Consider the following 19,717-nt stretch of genomic DNA (forward strand, 5'->3'; position numbering starts at 1 on the left):
CTCCAGGGCGTGTCCAGCCTGTCTTGCCCAGTCCCGATCTGCTGGACCCCAGCAGCAAGCTAACCTACTAGTTGGGGCGTCTGCCCCCTGGTGCTCAGCACACATCACAGCAACTGGTCCAATGGTCAGAGGGATAATTAGCATATTAGGCATATATATATTTATTTATATCAGAGGTCCAGTGCATGAATTTGTGCCCTGGTGGGATTCTTTGGCCTGGCTGGTGATGGGGTCGATTGGGGCCGATCGGGGTCAGCCGGTGGGGGAGGGACTGAGGGAGGTTGGCTGGCTGCAGGAGATTGGCTGTGGGAGTGCACTGACCACCAGGGGGCAGCTCCTGCATTGAGCATCTGCCCCCTGTTGGTCAGTGTGCATCATAGCAACCAGTCTACCGGTCGTTTGGTTGACCAGTTGTAATGGTTGCTTAGGCTTTTATATATATAGTTTCTTGAATTAGGCAGCAACTAGGAGGAACTCCACGAGTTGTACAAAATGGAAGGTTTTTATAGTTAGAAAAAAGCTAAAAGAGTGGATTATTTTAGGCAAAGCCACCTTCTCTTTGGGAAGGTAGGGGTCTTATCAGGCGGTTTACTTCACTATTTCATCAGAAAATTCCAGAGTGATTGGTTCAAAATTCTACTGAGGCTGAAACTGCAATTAAATTAGTTATTAAGCTTTGGTTTGGTGGCATAGCTTAGCAAAGTGACTGCATTTTGGCCTGTATTTCTTTTTTGTTTTTAATCTGTTTTTATTGACTTTTAGAGAAGAGAGGAAAGGAGAGGGAGAGAGAGATAGAAACATTGATAAGAAAACCATTAACATCGATTGGCTGCCTCCTGCACCCACTGCACTAGGGATGGAGCCTGCAATCTGGGCATGTGCCCTGATGGAACCGGTGACCTCCTGGTACATAAGTCGACAATCAATGGCTTAACCACACCAGCCAGGTTTGGGTTTTTTTGTTTTAACAGAAATGCATATTCAAAGTTTCAACTATTGTGCTAATAACAAGTTTTATTCATCTTCTTTTTATTTAAAAATTTTTAATAACTTTATTATATCCAAAAATATTCCTGTTTCCACTATAATCAATATTTAAAAATACATTTAAATTAGGTATTTAAAATTTTTTTATATTAAATCTTCAAAATATGTGTATTTTACACTTCCAACAGATTTCAATGCAGTCCAGACACATTTCATGGGCTGAATAGCCACATGTGGCTAAGTGACTACTGCATTAGCCAATACAATTATTGAGTATATGCCAAAGAGTAGAATTGTTAGATCATAGGATGTGCACATTTTATTTTCTTTCCGTTTTTCAGATACAAATGTTTAATAATATGAGTAGGTAACTCAAAAGGAAGCAAATCTGATTACCCCTTTAGAAATTAAAGAGTATTCTGGTAGATATTCTAAGTATTGATGATTAGAAACAAACTTAAAATATCCTTGATGTAAGCCTAGTATGAAAAAACTGGTCAGGTGAGAGTCAAGGAGACATGGTTAGTTTAATGGAAAGAAGTGAGGTTTAGTTTCAAACACTGAATTAATAATAGTTCTGAATTTAATTCCATAATACCCTGTGAAGCTTTTTATAATATATTTGCCTTCATAATGTCTTTACATAAAAATATCATTAGGTACCTTAGTAAAAGAGGTCACCTGGATTAGCAATAGACAGAGAAAACAAATTGCAATTACTTGTGTGCTTTTGTGTGTGTGTGTGTGTGTATGTGTGTGTGTGTGTGTGTGTGTGTTTTAGTTTTGACCGAAATGCAAATTCTGTGTATATTTGCAGAAAGTATTTAGGATTCACACTTTTGTTCCCATGATAAAAAAATATAAACCACAGTTTAGCCATAGCCAGTTTGGCTCAGTGGATAGAGCATCAATCTATGGACTGAAGGGTCCCCTGTTGATTCCAGTCAAGGGCACTTGCTTGGGTTTCCGGAGGATCCCCAGTAGGGGGCATGCAGGAAGCAGCCAATCAATGATTCTCTCTCATCATTGATGTTTTTATCTCTCTCTCCCTCTCCCTTCCTCTCTGAAGTCAATAAAAAATATATATATAATATATATATGTATATGCCACAGTTTAAAAGGAGCTCATGAGTTCTTAATGTATTATAAAAAGATTACTTTCCTAAATAAAATTAAAGCAAGATGCTCCAAGGTTATCATTGGAGCAGGAATCTCCTTGGGAAGGAGGCAAGATTTACCTTCCCCCAGGAATATTTCATTAGCTCCACTTATTATTAGCTCCACTTAGGGGGCAATGCCAACCTCTGCTCTGTATGGACCTGTGCCAGAATGCCCCACCTCCCATTTAACCTCATTAGGTAGAAAGCCCAAAAGGGTGAGTTCAGCGGTGCCCTCTAGGCCAGCCCAGCCCTGCCTTCTGCATTTCCTGTGTCTCCCTAGACTAGCAATGACCTTCTTTTGTTAGAATGACGGTCAGCAAGCAAGCTTCCAGTTACAGGGAAACCCACCTACTCACAGGGTCTCAGCTTTACCCTACAGATCCAGCAGAACACGGTGGGCAGGACTGCGTACGCTCCTTCATTTACTTCAATGCATGTCGTTGAATTAATAAATGACACCACTATTAAGAACAACGGAAGAAGACAAATGCACAACGTTCCTCTTGTGACAAAGGAGACTGTGTCAACTTTTGTAAATGACTACCAGGCCACGTGCTGTCAGGGCAGGAGAGAGGTGTTTACTATTTTGCGCGGCACTGTGGTTTATTCCACACTTAATCTTAGTTTTTATGTGAAAATACACCTGGTCATAAGGAGTTTTTAAATGCTAAATTTAGTAAGCAAGGCTCATTGGGGAAAAAAATACATGATCATCTCTAAACTTTGTATGAGATCAAGAACCTTGGCATTACTTTTTTTCCTTTTTGTTACAAAACATTTTCATTTTTTTAAAAATCAGAAAAGGCAGTGCTTCCTCCAGTTTTCCGCCTCTGAGGAAGGGGACATAAAATCCTGAAAAAGACCCCACTCACTCGCCCAGCCCTTGTCCCCTTCGGAGAACTAAAAACCAAGGCGAACCTGAGGAAGCAGAGCGAGGAACTACGTGGATTCCAGCTCTCCTCCGGGAGCGCACAAATGCCCAGAGGGCGCACGGACCCGGCTAGGAGCCGGGAGCCCCAAGCCCCGCACGCGGGGAGGCGGGCGAGGCGGCGAGAGGATGGGCGGGGCCTAGGGGGGCGGTCCCAGGGGCGTGGCGCGGGCGGGGGCCCGGAGGCTTAGAGGTGCGGTTCCAGACCGCCGCTAGCTCAGCGCAGACCCCGGCCAGTGCGCGGCGGGTGAGGAACGGCTCCGCGTGGCTTCTCTGGGGCGCCACGCGGTGCTACACCCTCTTGCGCCTCCGGGCCAGACGCTCGCTGCAGGTAACCAACTCCCCACCGACTTCCCCGTTCCGCCGCCCGGTGGCGGGGGAGAGATGGGATGGATGGGAGGAGGAGGGAGCGGGCTCTTAGTCGGGGCCCCGCTGCTCCGAGTGGAATGGGCTCCATCCGGGCGGAGGAAGCTGAGCAGGGGCTGGAAGTGAGGGCGCGCGGTGGGAACCCGCGGCGAGCGAGTGCGCCTTGGGCCAGGGATGGCGCAGGGCGCTCTCCCTTGACCCTACCCTTCTTCCTGATCAGTGGTGCCCGGGTCCAGAACTCTGGTACCCAGTGTCACCTGGAAGCCACTTTTTCTGGCCTTGCAAAGGGAGTCTAAGCTTAGAGATCGGGAGAGTTGGCTGCAGGCATGGACAGGCTAGAAGCAAACAGTTACTCACTGCCATCCTCTGGGTGCCAGAGACTTTAACACTAACCATAGCCCTGCAAAGAGACATTACCTCTAGTTTACTGATAAAGAAGCCGACGCCAGATAACAAATAACTCAACCTGGGCGACTGGAACCACTGGAAAAGAGGCGCTAGTCTTGGGGCTTCCCCAGTCTTCCTGCTCCCTCGCTGTCCTTCATGTGCAGGGCTGGGAAACTCGTGCTGCCGGGTCTATTATGAAAACAGGCGATTCTTCTTAAACACAGTTTAATCCCTACCTAGGATTCTTTTTAAAATTTTTGTTAGCATCCAATTTCTGATTCCAATTCTTCCAGGTTTTGGTCATTAGCTTCCGACGTGTTAGCTCTTGCTCACAGCCCTTTCCCCCCTTGCAGCGCTTTCTCTCAGATACAGAGCAAAACAGAGGCACCCTTGCCTGCCACACACCATCTTTCACGGTGGACGCCTGCAGATCCAGGCTGGACCTATGGGCTGCCCAGTGGAGGTAAGTTTTGTAGTTACCTGGCATCCTGCGTATTCTTTGCTTTGCTATTTCTTTGTTAGAGGGAGGAGGGTCTTCGTTTTACAAGTAGAACAAGAGGCGAATCGGGAGGGTATACGGTGCTCAGAGAAAGCCATAGTGTCTGGAGATGAGAACCTGGCCACAGCTTTTTGTGGCCTGAATTCGGTGAGTGGTAGGTGAGGGACTCTCTCAGGGACCTGTCCCCTCCTCTGGGCATCCTGCCCCCCTTTCAGAGCTGTCTGAAAGGCAGGCTTGTTTTATAGAGGGGAGGTGGAGGGGAGAATGGTTTTCAAAGATCAGTGTAAATTACCTGCTAGGAGCCCAGACAGTTCCAGACAAGCCAGAGGATTTGGTAACAGATTTCAGTTCTGGCAAGAAGGAAAAGCTCTGGATATCTGCTATTGCTTAATGAATTTTGTGCAGGCCTTAAGGATGGTAGCTTTGGGAAACTTTGAGGTCTTAGAAATGGTAACGCCTCTACTTTTATTTATTTATTTAGGCTTTAACCATTTATTTAATTTGTTGCCCTTTTTACTATATCTATTGAGGTGAACTGGTTAACAATATTATACAGGTTTCAGGTGCGCAGTTCTACAACACATTGTCTGTGCACTGTATTGTGTGTCCACCACCCCAAGCCAAGTCTCCATCCATCAACATTTATCACCCCTTTACCCTCCTCTATTCCTACCTTCCCCCAAATCATCACATAAATCCTCTACTTTAAAAAACAATATCATGAAAGTTTAACTGGCACATCAGGTAAGATTTTTTTTTTTTTTCCTGTTTCATGGTGAGGGTTTGAAGGTTTACCTGTCAGCTCCTTCCCTTCAGGCTGGCCCTGGCAAGGACCTCCTTAGTCTTGGCCCGGAATATGTACTGGATTCATCTTTCACTAATTACAGCTCATTATTGACTAGTTTTAGGACTATTTCTAGTCACAAGTTGCTTCTTTCCCATTTGTAATTTAGTTGCTACACACTAAGAAAAATGTTTTCCCTGAGAACTATTAACTATCTACAAAATCAACTCTCTGCAGGGCCTGAGAGCTAAGTGGGACTTGGCTGGTCCCTGGTGACCTCCAGAGGACTTGGTAAAATCAGGTTGGATATCAGCCATTTCCTCCACGAAACAATGCAGGAATTCTGGCCCAGTTTGGCCAGAGCTTTTTTTCTCCCCATCCCCTTGCCCAAAAAATAGCAGAATTTTTTTTATTTAAAAAAATGTGAAATCAGATTTAATATAAGTATTGGCTAATTTTTCTTTTTTAAAAACACAAATCAAATTTGGTTCATGCATCTGTCTTAGAAACTGCAATACCTGCTAATTACATTTTCAGGCGAATGAAAAATTCTATGATGTAGGTAATGTACCTTTTTCATGCAATGAGGTGGTAGGAAAGAAATTAATACTATTAAAAATGATCTCTTTTGATTGATGACATGCACATTATTTCCGCTGCATTGAGTCCTTTACAGGGCATTCAAGGAACTGTGCCACTGTTTCTAATATCAAGTCTAGTGAAAAATGTACTCATGGTTCTGGCTCAGGGTGTCCAATGCCCAACTCCCTGCCTCAAAAAGGAAGTTCCCACATGGCTGTTCGTATAAATCAGGTGTGTTTCCTCCTGGGGACTGAATTCTTAACCACACTGCCTATGACAGAGGAGGGATGGCTTACGGCTGTCAAATTGTGGCGAATGCCATGTATGTATGGAGGACCAGGGGTTCTCAGCTTTGGCACTTTTGACCCTTGGGCCAGATAACCTCTTGTTGTGGGGATTGTCCTGTGCATTGTAAGATGTGCAGCAGCTTCCTCGGCCTCTACCCACTAGATGCCAGTAGTCCCCTCCCTCCAGTTATAACAACCAGAAATGCCTCCAGACATGGCCATACATCCCTTGGGAGACAAAGTCACCCAGTTGAGAGAAAAACAAAAAAACAAACAAGAAAAAACAGCCAATATTTAAAATGCTCTAGAGTCTAGAGACATGTATGAACTAAACATTAAGTAAAAACAATTAACTTTAAACTTCTAATGACTTGAGAAGCTATTTGTAAAGTTTAACCAAATATCTGACTTTTAAAATATTTTTACAATAAAGATGACTAAACCAGTGTTCTTCCTCATGAATGGCTACATGTGTCTGGCCAGGTTTAATCCAAAGAAATTCTGATATAGTTATTAAATTTTTAAAATTTAAAATGTTGGAAACTAAAAACAAATTCTGTGGTAGTTTTCAATTTTCTCTCCTTTTAGTAGACTCTCCTTTTGAAGGTGATAGAGTATCAGTGGACCATGCTTGTTAATTTGGGAAAATTGACACAATCTCTGATATTAGAACCCCAAACAAAAAATTCTAAGCAAAAATTTGAATAATGAGATTCAGTGTAGATCATGTTCAGACTAGAATTTAGTTCTAGGAAAAATTACAAAGCTTTTTACCTAATAACAAGAACTAAGAAAACCATGTATTTTTTTTAAAAAATAAGCTTTTTTTATTTTAAAAAAGTTCTAGACTTTCAAAAAATTGTGAATACAGAGTTCCTATATACTGTTTCCCTGTTGCTAATGTAATCATGTATTTCTGTGGTCTGAAAAATCCTAACTTTATGAAAAAGACCCCATCCCCTACATAATACATGATAACATATCGATGAAAAAAAAAGTCCTTAAACTATAACCTTCTTTTTTTTTTTTACCATAAGCTTGGGGAGGCTGAAAACATAGCTCTGGTTATAAAAAATGCATCCTTAGCTAGAGATGGGCTATCCATCGGGTCCCTTCCAGAAATCAAACTAATTTGTAAGACTCAGGACAGGTTACATAATTTGTGGGGCCCCTTGTTTTCTAAGATCTCAAAGTTTCTCATTGAGAATTTCAAGATGGCGACAGTCAAATGGGCATTAAGCAAAGTGCAGGGTCCTGTGTGACGGCACCGGTTGCACACCCATGAAGCTGGCCTAGGTAAAACTGCCCAGCAGCTCAAGTGAAGATAGCGATCACAGATGCAAATCCAAAGAAGGAAATGCTACTGCTGCCACAGAACACTCAGAGTTTCTGATTCATTGATTCATTCCCCATCAGGAGTCCTACATGTATTTGGTAATCAGTGCATTAAATATACTAAGAAATTTCCCCAATTACTAACTTTTCTTCTTTTATTAAAGAGATAGCCAAAATGCGGCTGATTGACCTATTTATGAACAGCTATTTACCGTGTACCTGTTAGACTCCACACATTGTCAGCTCTGGGGCTACAGCTGGGAACAGGATGGAAGGTCCCTGCCTTTATGAGCCAACTAATCCAGTAGCTGGGAGGAGGCATGTGTGTGTGTGTGTGTGTGTGTGTGTGTGTGTGTGTGTGTCCGCACGTGCAGATCAGTGTACAGTCACACAGGCCATTACATTATAAGTGGTAATTTAGGAAAGCACAAGATATCCAGAGAACATTTAACCTGGGGTCCTAACCTGGTTTAGAGGAAAGGGTTACTCAGGGTAGGTCTCCCTAAAAATAGATATTTAAAATGAGTAGAAAATAGGTTGAAATTCCAGAAAGAAAGGGCTGAGACCGAGGCAGGAATGTGGCTTGGGGTGAGGCCTCTTGGGTCATTTTCAGCATTTTGGACTTTAACAAAAAGGTAGTGGGAACCCAGTTGAAGGATTTTACATGGGAGATGAGACGCTTAGGTTTGGGTTTTGTAAATGATCATCGTTGCTGGGTGGAGAAGGGTTTGGTGGGGGACGTCCTGTTGGCACACACAGTGCCTTTGTGCAAATTATGAAAAGGCTTCCCTTCCTGGTGGACCAGTTAGAAAAGATGTCCTGCTTGGTCCCGGCTAGGCCAGGCCAAAGGCTCTAGCCCCCTGAGCCAGTCACCTGCACAGGCATAGCCTATAAAATCACACAGGACCATAGCGGGGATGGGGTGGGGGCAAATAGTGCAAGGTTTTGCTGTCACCCAGGGATGATGCAGTGATGCTGAACCTGTCAAGGACAGACAGAGACTGAGCTTGTAGTTAAACTCAGTGAGAAGGCAGTGGTTATTTGGCTATAGTTGATGGAAGAAGGAACAAGAATAATTCAAAAGTTTCTGGCATAAAGAACTGAGTGGGACAGAATGGTGAAACCATTTATAGTGCTAGAGAACACTGGAGGAGGAGCAGGTTGGCAAGAAGTGGGGGAGGGAGATAATTCCCTTTGGACATGTTTGCTTCTGAGACACCCAAGTGGAATCAAGGAGAAGGCAACTGGTGGAAATCCATGTTGGAGAGCTGTTGCATAAAAATAATCATGCCTATACAAAGAGATTATCCAAATTGGGGTGTCAGATGAGCAGAGAAAGAGGCTGGCCCCAGAAGGTAAGAGTGTTGTGTTTGGAGGAGGAGAAGCTGGTTAAGGCTACTTGGAAGGCAAATATGCATGCAGGATAGGGAGGACATTTTTTACCTGACTTGAGATTGGAGAGAGTTGAGCATATCCTAATGCTGCTGGGAAGTTTCTGGTAGAGAGTGAGAAATAAACAACAGGTCCAGGTTCCAGAGAAGGTGAAAGCGGATGGATTCCAGAATTCAGGTGGGGGCATGGGTCTTTGGTGGAAAGAGGGAGAGAAAGGATGAGTAAAGAGGTCTTAGATTTGGGGACCAGAATTTCAAGGACTTCTCTTTTCTCTGAAGGAGCAGACGAAAAGCATCTGGTGAGTTTGGCGTGTTTGTGTGCCAAGTCAAATGTTTCGTCAGCCAGTATTTATGAAACATTTTCTAGTGCCAAACATTGTGGTAGGCACCTTGGAAACTATTAGCAATGATGTAGATTGCTACTAGGCTTGGCCCTTGTGAAATATTTGGTCTTTGTCCTGGTTCCTGACACAGAGCTGCTAAGCCTTGGAATTTCCTGAGTGATTGATAGGAACACCTTGTTATTCATAAAGAAGCTCCTTTCCACACCTGAGTTTATGCTAATGAGGTGACTTAGGTGTGGGGGCCCCTAGGGAACCTCAGGATGGGGTTGGCCACCAGACCAGAGACTTGGAACTTTCAGCCCTACCCACCGACCTGCACACTGACCTCTGGAACGGGAAGGAGGTGCCTAGAAATTGGGTTATAAAAACTCATAACAGTCACACTTGGGGAGCTTCTGGGTTGATGAACACCTCAAGGTGTGATGTGCCACGAGAGGGCATGGAAGCCTGTGCTTCTTCCCCAGTACCTTGCCCTTTGTGGCTCTCCCACCAGCTGTTCCTGAGTAAAATCCTTTCTAATAAACTGGCATTAGTATGTAAAGTGTTTTCAGGAGTCCTAGCTGTGCTAGCATATTTTTCTAACCTGAAGGAGGGTAATGGGCACCCATTTGCAGTTGACATCTGAAAGGGACAGCCTTATGTGACTGATCCCTTAATCTGGGGTCTGTGCTAACTCTGGGTAGTTAATGACAGGATTGAATTGGTGTCAGAAGTGTTGTAAAACCAGCTCAGCTCTATACACCTGAATCCTCTTACCATCTTTTCTACAATTATTTCCCACTTTTGACCTTGCACTTGAAGACTAACGGCAGTAATGCTTAACTGAGAGCTTACCTCTCAGATGTACATCAAAGCCCCTAGGGCAGTGATGGCGAACCTATGACACGCCTGTCAGCGGTGACACGCGAACTCATTTTTTTGGTTGATTTTTCTTTGTTAAATGGCATTTAAATATATAAAATAAATATCAAAAATATAAGCCTTTGTTTTACTATGGTTGCAAATATCAAAAAATTTCTATATGTGACACGGCACCAGAGTTAAGTTAGGGTTTTTCAAAATGCTGACACGCTGAGCTCAAAAGGTTCGCCATCACTGGCCTAGAAGCTCTGCATCTCCTACAAAAGGTTCACTAGAGGCACATTTGCCATCATTCCAGTGACAAGAGTCAGCTGACCATTGGGCTGGAGACAAATAAACATGCCTTTTCTGGAATCAGCAGCTGGACCCAGGCATGCACCCTAGGTAGTAGGGCGTCTTCGCAGGCTATTGGATTTGCCAGACTTGTTTGTTCTTTTGCTGTAAGTTCAGGATGTGCCTCTAGAACAGGGGTCCTCAAACTACGGCCCGCGGGCCACATGCAAATGCAAATACTGTATTTGTTCCCGTTTTGTTTTTTTACTTCAAAATAAGGTATGTGCAGTGTGCACAGGAATTTGTTCATAGTTTTTTTTAAAACTATAGTCCGGCCCTCCAACGGTCTGAGGGACAGTGAACTGGCCCCCTGTTTAAAAAGTCTGAGGACCCCTGCTCTAGAATGTCCCTAACCCATCCACATAGATGGAGCACCCTGATCTCATCTTCATTCTTTTCGCACATCTGTTAAACTAATCAAAGTCATCAAACTCACCTAGGAAGATCCAGTTGTAACACTCCTGCTAATTAAACAAAACCTCCGGTTTGCAGAGAAAATGCCTGAGGCACATGGACAGCAGTAGATGCACCTGGAGTGTGGCTGTCCCAGGAATGTGATCCTGTTTGGGCTCTTAGCCTCCCCAGCCCCCAGGGCATCTATGAAACCCTGCACGTATCTTACTGGTTATGCTGAACTGTTTTACAAGTACATTATAGACAACCTGACAGTGTTGTTTTGATTGTCTTTTCTCAAAGAACCGTTGAATTCCCAGAAAGTAGGAGACATGGCTGTAAAAATACAGGATTTTAAAATACGAGGACAGGTCAAAGTGAGTGCCTTCAACATAAACACCTTGCTTGGTATCAGTAGACACTTCCGACCATTCTGAGGATTGTCCTTGGTGCCAAATTGGATCCATTAGGAAGGAGACCAGTGTTTGATGGTGGGTGTGATTTTGCAACACAGGGAAAATCTGCCTTACAAGGTGGATTGATCATGCTCAGTCATACCGTTTTTTGGGAGGCGTTAACAATAAAGTGTAAATATATAGAGAGAACATACATTAGATTTCACGTTTGACTCATACAGATTTTTTTTTCCTTTGGTTATATTGACCACAAAGGATTGTCAGATTTCTTGTCTGGGGTTCTTTGGGTGGCCCACCAAACAAACCCCCTCCCCCGCTTTCTCCAAAAAAAAAAAAAAAAAAAAAGAATTGAGTTGAGGCAATGCAGTACAGTGTCAAGGGACACATTCTGACAGGCTGAAGTTCCAGGCTCTGAAAGTTGACCCTTAGAAGAGCACTTATACTCCTGGGCCCCAGCTTCCTCTTGAGTTAAAGAGGAGAGAGGGACTTGGGACTAGATGGAGTTTTCCCTTGTGGGCTGGTAATATACTCCTCTCTAAAATACTTTCTTGATCACATAACTTTGGGAAATGCTGAATACCATGTCCCTATCTTTAAACATTCATAGGGGGCCTTACTTAAAGGCTAAAAAATAAGAGGCCCAGAATCCTGTCTTTCTTTATGACCACATTTCTGGTAATATTGGATCAGAGTCCATCCCACCCCCACAACCTAGTAACAGCCCCAGAGCTGGTGTTTCTAGCAGGACTAGGTGCCCTCCAAAGTTCCTTTCTGCTCTACAGTGGATGCATTGTTCTAAAAATAACTAACTATACTGACCAAGCCTCTAATTTCTCCCAGAAGGCTCAGCAAATACCCATTGTGTGAATTCCTTGGTATTGGGAGATGCGTTACTTATGACTGTTTTAACCCCAGAACCTAGGATTCTTTTTTGTACAAGAGATGCTTGTTGTGGAATTAAATTGGGTATAGACAGGTATTTGTTAGTAAACTTGAAAGACAGTTTCTGATTTGGGGGCTCTGAAAAAGTTACATTTAGACATGAACTGAAGATCTGAACAAAGTCCAGACAAGAAAAGATACAAACAATAATGAAACAGTTGATTAGAGCATTGTCCTGATATACCAAGGTTGCGGGTTTGATCCCTGGTCAGGGCACATACAAGAAGCAGTCAATGAATGCATAACATATTTTTAAAAATATGTTTTTATTGATTTTTAGAGAGAGAGGAAGGGAGAGGGATAGAGAGATAGAGACATCCATGAGAAAGAAACATTATCCATTGGCTGCCTCTTGCATGCCCCCTTCTGGGAGATCAAGCCCCCAACCTAGGCATGTACCTTGACCAGGAATTGAACCACGATCTCTGGTTCAACCACCAAGTCACACTGGCTAGGGTCAATGTTTCTTTCTCCTTCTCCCTCTCTTTCTCTAAAACCAATCAATAATAATAATAAGGAATAAATTGCTAATGTTCCTTTGGGCTCCTTATGTGACAAATACAGCGTAACCACATTACACATTGGCTGACTTATTTTTTATAAAAACAGCGGTATGTATCATCCCTATCCCAATTAAAACACTTAAATTGACTAATTAAATTTTTAACCAGTAAAGAAGCTGAAGCTTGGAGAGAGGTCCGAGTTTGTGGATGATGGTGCCAGTTTTTGACCTGGGCAATCTGGCTCCAGAGCTGAAGTCATTGCTACCAAACCCTCCTACCTCTTACATGTAAACATTCTCAAGAGAAAATATTGAGCCACTGGTAAAAACAAAACACAGAATGAAACCTCAGTGATGTGCCATTTTACTGTTGCAATATTGATGAAAATAATTATATAGCATATGCATATGTAGTATGTAATTAAGGTAATTATATACCAAATGTAGAGGAAATGGTACTCAAACATTATTGGTGGCAGTATAAGAATAGTCTATTTGGAAGGCAATCAAGAGCCTAGAAATTTAGAGGTTTTGATCCAAGAATCCCTTTCCTGGGAATTCCAAGGAAATCCTTTAAAAAGACAAAAGAAAACAAAGCTAAAAGTGTTCATAGCTCACGTTTAAAACAGTATAATTTGGGAATACCCTTAATACCCAACCATGAGGCACAAACTAATTGTGGCCAAAAAAAAAAAAAAAAAAAAGAGATTTTGATATTGATTAAAGGGAAAATAGGAAACCGAATCCCTGCAGCTGTTATACCTGAGCACAAATGTAAGCCAGCAGTGTCCCTGGGTAGACATCAGCAAGGCACATGGAAATGATGTGGGGCTGTGACTTTTCCTTTGTTTGGAAATAATCTGGAAGGCTTTGCAAACATATTTAACTGGAGCTTATGTTGGAACATTGGGGCCATTTTGTCTCAGTTTGCAATTTAAAAGAATTCCTGAAGTGAAAATTAAAATTGCACACAGTACAGATATGTTTGAATAAATGCCTGCTCCCTCCCCCACCAAATAAAAAGGTCACTAGATAGTTTTGGGTGTGTGCTTCTCAGATTTTTCCAGTGCACATTTATAGTTGGCTTGTTTTGTTTTGTTTTGTTTTGTTTTGTTTTGTTTTGTTTTGTACAGACTGAAATACCGCTCATCTCTGAATGACGTTTCATCTCAAGAACCTTTTTTTCATGTCATGACATAGAGAATTCCTTCATTCTTGGCTTTGGCACTTATTTTAAATTCAGCAAGTATGCTTAAGTGTAATTTAGATAAGATGAAAATGACGAAGTTTGCCACTCAAGTGAAGCTTCTTAAAGGTTAACATTCAGAGCTCAGATCACAAATGGTTCTCTGAGAGTAGAAGTGGTTGCTGTGATGTATTTTAGGGCTGAAGCCTTCAGGACAGTGTCATATTTATACCCTCAGGAAAATTTAGAAGGTGCTGAGGCTCCTTGAAAGGTTGTGAGGTAGGGTGAGGTATAATTCAAAGGTGTTAATAACCGGACCCAGTGTTGTTCTTGGCCAGAAAGTGAGACTGCTCTGTTCCCTCGGTCCCCTGGAGAGTCAGCCCTGGGCTGAACTCCACCCTACTTCTTTGCTGCTGGTAAACTGGAGCAAACTACCATTTTCAAAGCAGCTAAAGCCTCAGTTTCTCAGCTTCTCTACTAAGTGGGAATGAAAGTATCTACTCACAGCGTTGTGTGAATTAAAGAGAAAATGTATATAAAATGCTTGGCAAAATACGTGCTAACTACTAACATTCACAATTTCCTTAATTTTGAGATAACTTTGATTATAACAGCACCAAAGTTTTTTAAAAAAATATTATTGATTTCAGAGAGGAAGAGAAAGACAGAAACATCAGCAAGAGAATCATTGATTGACTGCCTTCTGCACACCCCCCACATTGGGGCTCGAGCCTGCAACCTGGGCATGAGCCTGGACTGGGAATCAAACCATGACCTGGTTCATAGGTCAACACTCAACCATTGAGCCACACTGGCTGGGCTGCACCATCAATTTAATATCATCTTTTAAGAAAATAGAAAAAAATAAACACCACATAGTAATGAACACATATTGTATCGGTGCATTAAATACCTATCAATTTTTAAAAATGTCAGTGTGAGAAAAAATTACATTCTCCAATGTGGGGAGGAAGAAATATTCTTCAACCCTTAAGGGGTCTTCCTGCTGGTCTAATAATTAAATAGAAGACAGAATAACAAGAGAAAATGAACAAATTTAATTACATGTGTATGTATGGGAAACCCACATACATGAGAGAGTTAGAGACCCCACATTCATAAGAGGTTCAAAGACAGAAAGGGAAAATGAGATTATGGCATTCAGAGCTAAGGATGAGGTGGGGCACTTAATTATAGGGGAGCATTTTAATCATTTTTTATTTATTTGTAGAAGCGGTTTATTTGAAGCACTAGTCAACATATAAAAACTGCATATGGTCTTAATTTCCACTCATACAGTGGTAACTTTTATATAATGCATAGTAAAAACTTTTAAAATTCAGAATGCACAAAGTACTGCACAATTTGGTCACTAAGTCATTAGTTGATAAGCAAACCTTACAGAATAGCTTCATGTCAGCCAAGGCCACAAACACTGTGTACAACACATTTGAACTGACAGATGTCAACATGTTAAAAATACAGCCTCAGTGCACACATTGGGGATGCTTATCATCGCTCTTCTGATTTCTTTTCTGAAATCTTGGCTTTCTTTCCACAGTGCTTAGAAAGCTATTCACTGTTGTGGTTCATGGTATTGAGAAACAGACTCAGTGCTACAATACAATGGGAAAGGAGGTCTTTGGGTTATGGAACATGAGTGGCAAACATTATCTGTAATTGTCTCTTACTCATCTTTCTCATGTTTTTAAAATTGCTTTTTCTGCACATCACAATCTCATTTCCCTTTCAGACTTCCTTTGCTTCAAGCTCCCACTTCCTAAGCAAGCACAGAAAGTGGTGAATGCATTTCTCTCCTGTTTCCTACCCCTTTTAAAAAGATTTGGGTCAATTGTAATTGAGGAAGTCTTCTTGGGTCCTTTCTTTTCCTCTGGATGGACTTACAGCCTTCCACTCTGTGGTGTATTTTTGTTGTTGTTTATTGATTTTAGAGAAGAGAAAGGAGGGCAGAGAAAAAGATATCAATTTGTTGTTCCACTTATTTATGTATTCATTTGTTGCTTCTTGTATGTGCCCTGACCGGGGATTGAACCCGTGACCTTGGTGTATCTGGGTGATGCTCGAACCAACTGAGCTACTTGGCCAGGGCAACTGGGGTATATTTTGTATTTCATCTTTCCTGCCAAGTCTGTAGGCAGAAATAGTAGGTTTCAGTTTCTTTCCTAGGCTGTCAGCTACTGGTGTCTCTGGTTATTCCCCCAGGGGAGAAAAACCACCAGAACAGAAAGAAATGAGTACTATTTCCAGCAATGAATGAAATACGAAAGTTAATTACTCAACATTTTGTCCCAAAGTAGTGTAATAAGTAAATGAAAAAACTATCTGAACCTTTTCATGCCATTAATTCAGACATAGAGAACCACTCCTCCCCCCCACCTTTATTTTCCTTTTGCATGTGACCACATAGGTGAAACCTAGTTTAACTTAATTTCATCTAACTTAAAATTAGGTACAGGGTATTAAGAAACATAAAATTTATTTTAATATTTAATCCAGTATATTCAAATTTTTATCATTTTCCTATGTAAGCAGTATAAAAATTATTAATGCAGTATTAAAATTACCTTTAAAGTGTCCAATGCATGTCCTCTAATACAACAGTAATGTCTAACACAATGCAGCCATCAAGAAAAATGGAGTCCCATCAAAAGAATCCAATATAAAGACATTTGTACTGCTTCAATTTTAAAAATTTAAAAAGTTAAAAATGGTCACCTCAAGGGCAATGCTGTTCAATCCTGAAGCCACTAGTCACATGTGGCTATTGAACACTTGAAATGTAGCTAGCCTGACTTAGGTAATGAACTCTAGGTTGAAATAGTTTACCCTCAGAATTTTAAGCTCAATTTTGAACTCTCTGGCATTCCAAAGAGAGGATAGATGTTACATTTTGTTCTATTTTATTAAGCTATTTAAATATAGTTGTCAAGGTTGCTGTTAAGAAGCCTAATTCCATTTAAAGTTTTTGATCCTTTGGATTTATTAGCATCATCTCTTAGAAGCTCGTAGGATCTTCTTTTGCTCAGTGTTCTGGAATATCACTAGATATTTTCTTGGTTAAGATTGTTTTTAATCTATTGTGATGGATACCAGTAGGGCTCTTTCAATCTGATAAACCCTGTGTTCTTCATTTCCATCAAGTCTTTCTTTGATGAATTTTCCCCTTTGTTTGCTTCTTTCCCTGTTATTTGAACACTAATGGCCTGGTGCATGAAATTCGTGCACATTAAAAGGGAATTAATTAGAGGAAATATTTTAATATTGCTATTTTGTTTCCATCTCTCCATCCCAGTCTCTCCCTCTCTTTGTTTTTCTCAGCAGTCCTCCAGGCCTCCCTGCCTCCATCTTTCCCTCTTCCTCTTTCCCGGCTGGGAGGGGGTAGGGCCAGTGGGGGCAGCTCCACCCTCTGCCCGCCTGGGGCCTCATTCTGAGAGAGGCTCCAAGAGTGATCTGAGAGGGAGCTGGCGGGTGCTGTGTATGTCTGTGGGTGTGTGCGGTTGTGAGTGAGTGTGAGTGCTGGCCCCGCCTCCCCGGCCTTGGCTTTGCTGCCACAAATCCCCACCCGTCAGAGCCTGCTGCTCACACAGCCTGGGCATTAGGTCAAGCCTTCGGTTGGTTTGGATGTGATAAACCCTGGCTCTTTATATATATATATATATATATATATATATATATATATATATATATATATATATATATATATAGATTGGATCTAACAATCTATATATATAAATCTATAAGCTATATATATATATAGCTTTAACAACTTTAATTTCTAATTCTTCAATTGGGTGTTTTCATTTCAGTTATCATATTTTTGATCTCTAAAAACTCATTTTTTGTTCTCTGTTTCTTTTTCATAGTGTTCTATTTTCATGACTGTAATAGTTTATCTTATGTCTCTGCAGATAATGTAGATAATTTGGTTGTTGAAACTTTTCAACTCTTTGCTTGATCCTAATTTCTCCATGTAATAGAATATTTAATGGGTCCAGATTCCTCCCATCATAGTATATATGTTCCTTAACAATATGACTTAGCTTCTCTTCTTATCTAGTACCTTGTTTCCTTTTGAATTGTGACTGGTCTGGTGGCTTTCTGTAACTAATAGAATATGACAGGGGTGTTGTGCATTTTCTAGACCAGGGGTCCTCAAACTGCGGCCCGGCCGAAAACATTAATCTGGCCCACCAAAAACATTAATCCGGCCCGCCGGGTGTTTTTGCAGCCGCTGCCTGTTGCTTAGTAGCTGACTTGTCCGGGGCCCGCAGTGCGCTTGTGTGGAATGTGCACCGCACTCTCCGACTCCCCTCCGTCTCTCTGTCTCTCTACTCCTCCTCTCAGTCTCGGGTGTGATCGGACGAGTCACGAGCTTGCCTGCTGCTGCCCGAAGACCGAGGTAAGAACAAGATAGGATTTATTTTATTTTGAAGTTAGGAGGTCTATTTTTTTGAAGTTAGGAGAGCCTTTTTCCAGAATGAAACATCTGAACTAACTGATGCACACTTGCATCACTTGTTACGACGAGCAGTGACAAATATGGAACCGGACATTGACCATCTCATTAGCCAAAAGCAGGCCCATAGTTCCCATTGAAGTACTAGTAAGTTTGTTGATTTAACGTTACTTGTTCTTCATTTTAAATATTGTATCTGTTCCTGTTTTGTTTTTTTACTTCAAAATAAGATATGTGCAGTGTGCATAGGAATTTGTTCATAGTGTTTTTTAAAACTATAGTCCGGCCCTCCAATGGTTGAGGGACAGTGAACTGGCCCCCTGTTTAAAAAGTTTGAGGACCCCTGTTCTAGACCTTAGGCCTTACTAGGCTTTGGAGCTGCTGTTCGTTTTCTTGGAATGCTGCCCGGACGCTGTCTTGTAAAGGAGCTAGTCTAGTCTACTGGAGGATGAGGGGCATCCCAGCTGACATTCAGTACCAGGTGTAGACGAGCCATATTGAACCCTCCAATCTAGACAGTCCTCCATCTGAATGCAGCTGCCTAGGTGAGCCCAAGTGAAACCAGAAATACTGCCTAACCAACTCTAAAAGTAGTGAGAAATAGCCCTGGCTGATGTTGGTTCAGTTGGTTGAACATCATCTCATGCACCAAAAGGTTGCCTGTTTGATTCCTGGTCAGGGCACATGCCCGGGGACCGGGGCTGCAATTAGAGTGCATGTGCGGTGAGAAATAAGTCATTAAGGTTTGTGGTTGATTGCATAGAAATAGTTAACTGATACCTTCCCTAGTTTTATGTGTGTGTATTTTTCTGTTTGTTTCCATCTCTTTTGGGTCATGAGCTAATTCTTGGATAGCTGGCAGTTCTCTATTTTCTGAGGCATTAAGCCTGGGAAGAATAGGCCTGCCTTCCAATATTCTGGAACAAGTAAGTTTGAATTAATTCCCCGGTTTTCAGGTCTGTACTCCTGCTCTCAGCTGTGCCTTGTGCCTTCCAGGTTGGATGTCCTCTGTTTTACATTTTCCAGTCTTCTGCTGGGGCCAGGAAGGGTATTTAACTGGTTTTGATGAATAGGGGAGGGGCCTGGGAGTTTTAACTGCCTCTTAAATAGAACTTTTAACCAGTCATTAGTTTTTAACGCCACTTTACCGCTGCTTCCAGAGGAATTGTGCTGCCAACTTCAGAGCCTTTGGAGGAGGGTGGTGATTGTTGTTGGGGAGGAGGGGGTGGAAGCTATAATTTGGGTTTGTGCTTTTGTGCTATAAATTGTAAAGCTTTCCCTGCTTTAGGATTTGGCTTTATGAGGTCGCCAAGCCAGTGACCATTCACCCTTCTAGCTTTCAAAATTTTGATGTAATTTCCTCGATTATATTCTTTGTGTTTGAGGGGCTTGGGCTTTTTTTAAAAAAAAAAATCACTTAATCATTTCATCTTTAAACAGATCCCACTCTCTAAATAGGCTACTCCTTGCTGCAAGTGTAGAGAACCAGAAACAACTCTTCTCTGACATTCAAAGGGAGAGAGGACAAATGTTTAGTTTTTAGCAGAGAAACATGGA

General features: G+C 41.9%; 1 protein-coding gene across 5 annotated transcripts in view; it reads left to right on the forward strand.

Moving 5' to 3' along the window:
* The first annotated feature begins 3,273 nt into the window (after window positions 1-3,273).
* The window catches only part of GCNT1 (glucosaminyl (N-acetyl) transferase 1), a 29,949-nt gene continuing 13,505 nt past the window's right edge, over window positions 3,274-19,717 (forward strand). For 2 of the 5 annotated variants that reach the window (XM_059656943.1, XM_059656948.1), the window contains exons 1-2: window positions 3,274-3,406; window positions 4,182-4,291. The gene's annotated coding sequence lies outside the window, so the exon portion shown is untranslated. Of the gene's footprint in view, window positions 3,407-4,181; window positions 4,292-11,147; window positions 11,171-14,333; window positions 14,880-17,960; window positions 18,104-19,717 lie in introns of those variants that run through there. The other 3 variants (XR_009447627.1, XM_059656947.1, XM_059656944.1) reach the window with 3 other exon arrangements.

Source organism: Myotis daubentonii, chromosome 11 (assembly GCF_963259705.1).
Source record: "Myotis daubentonii chromosome 11, mMyoDau2.1, whole genome shotgun sequence".
In the NCBI taxonomy this organism is placed as follows: Eukaryota; Metazoa; Chordata; class Mammalia; order Chiroptera; family Vespertilionidae; genus Myotis; species Myotis daubentonii.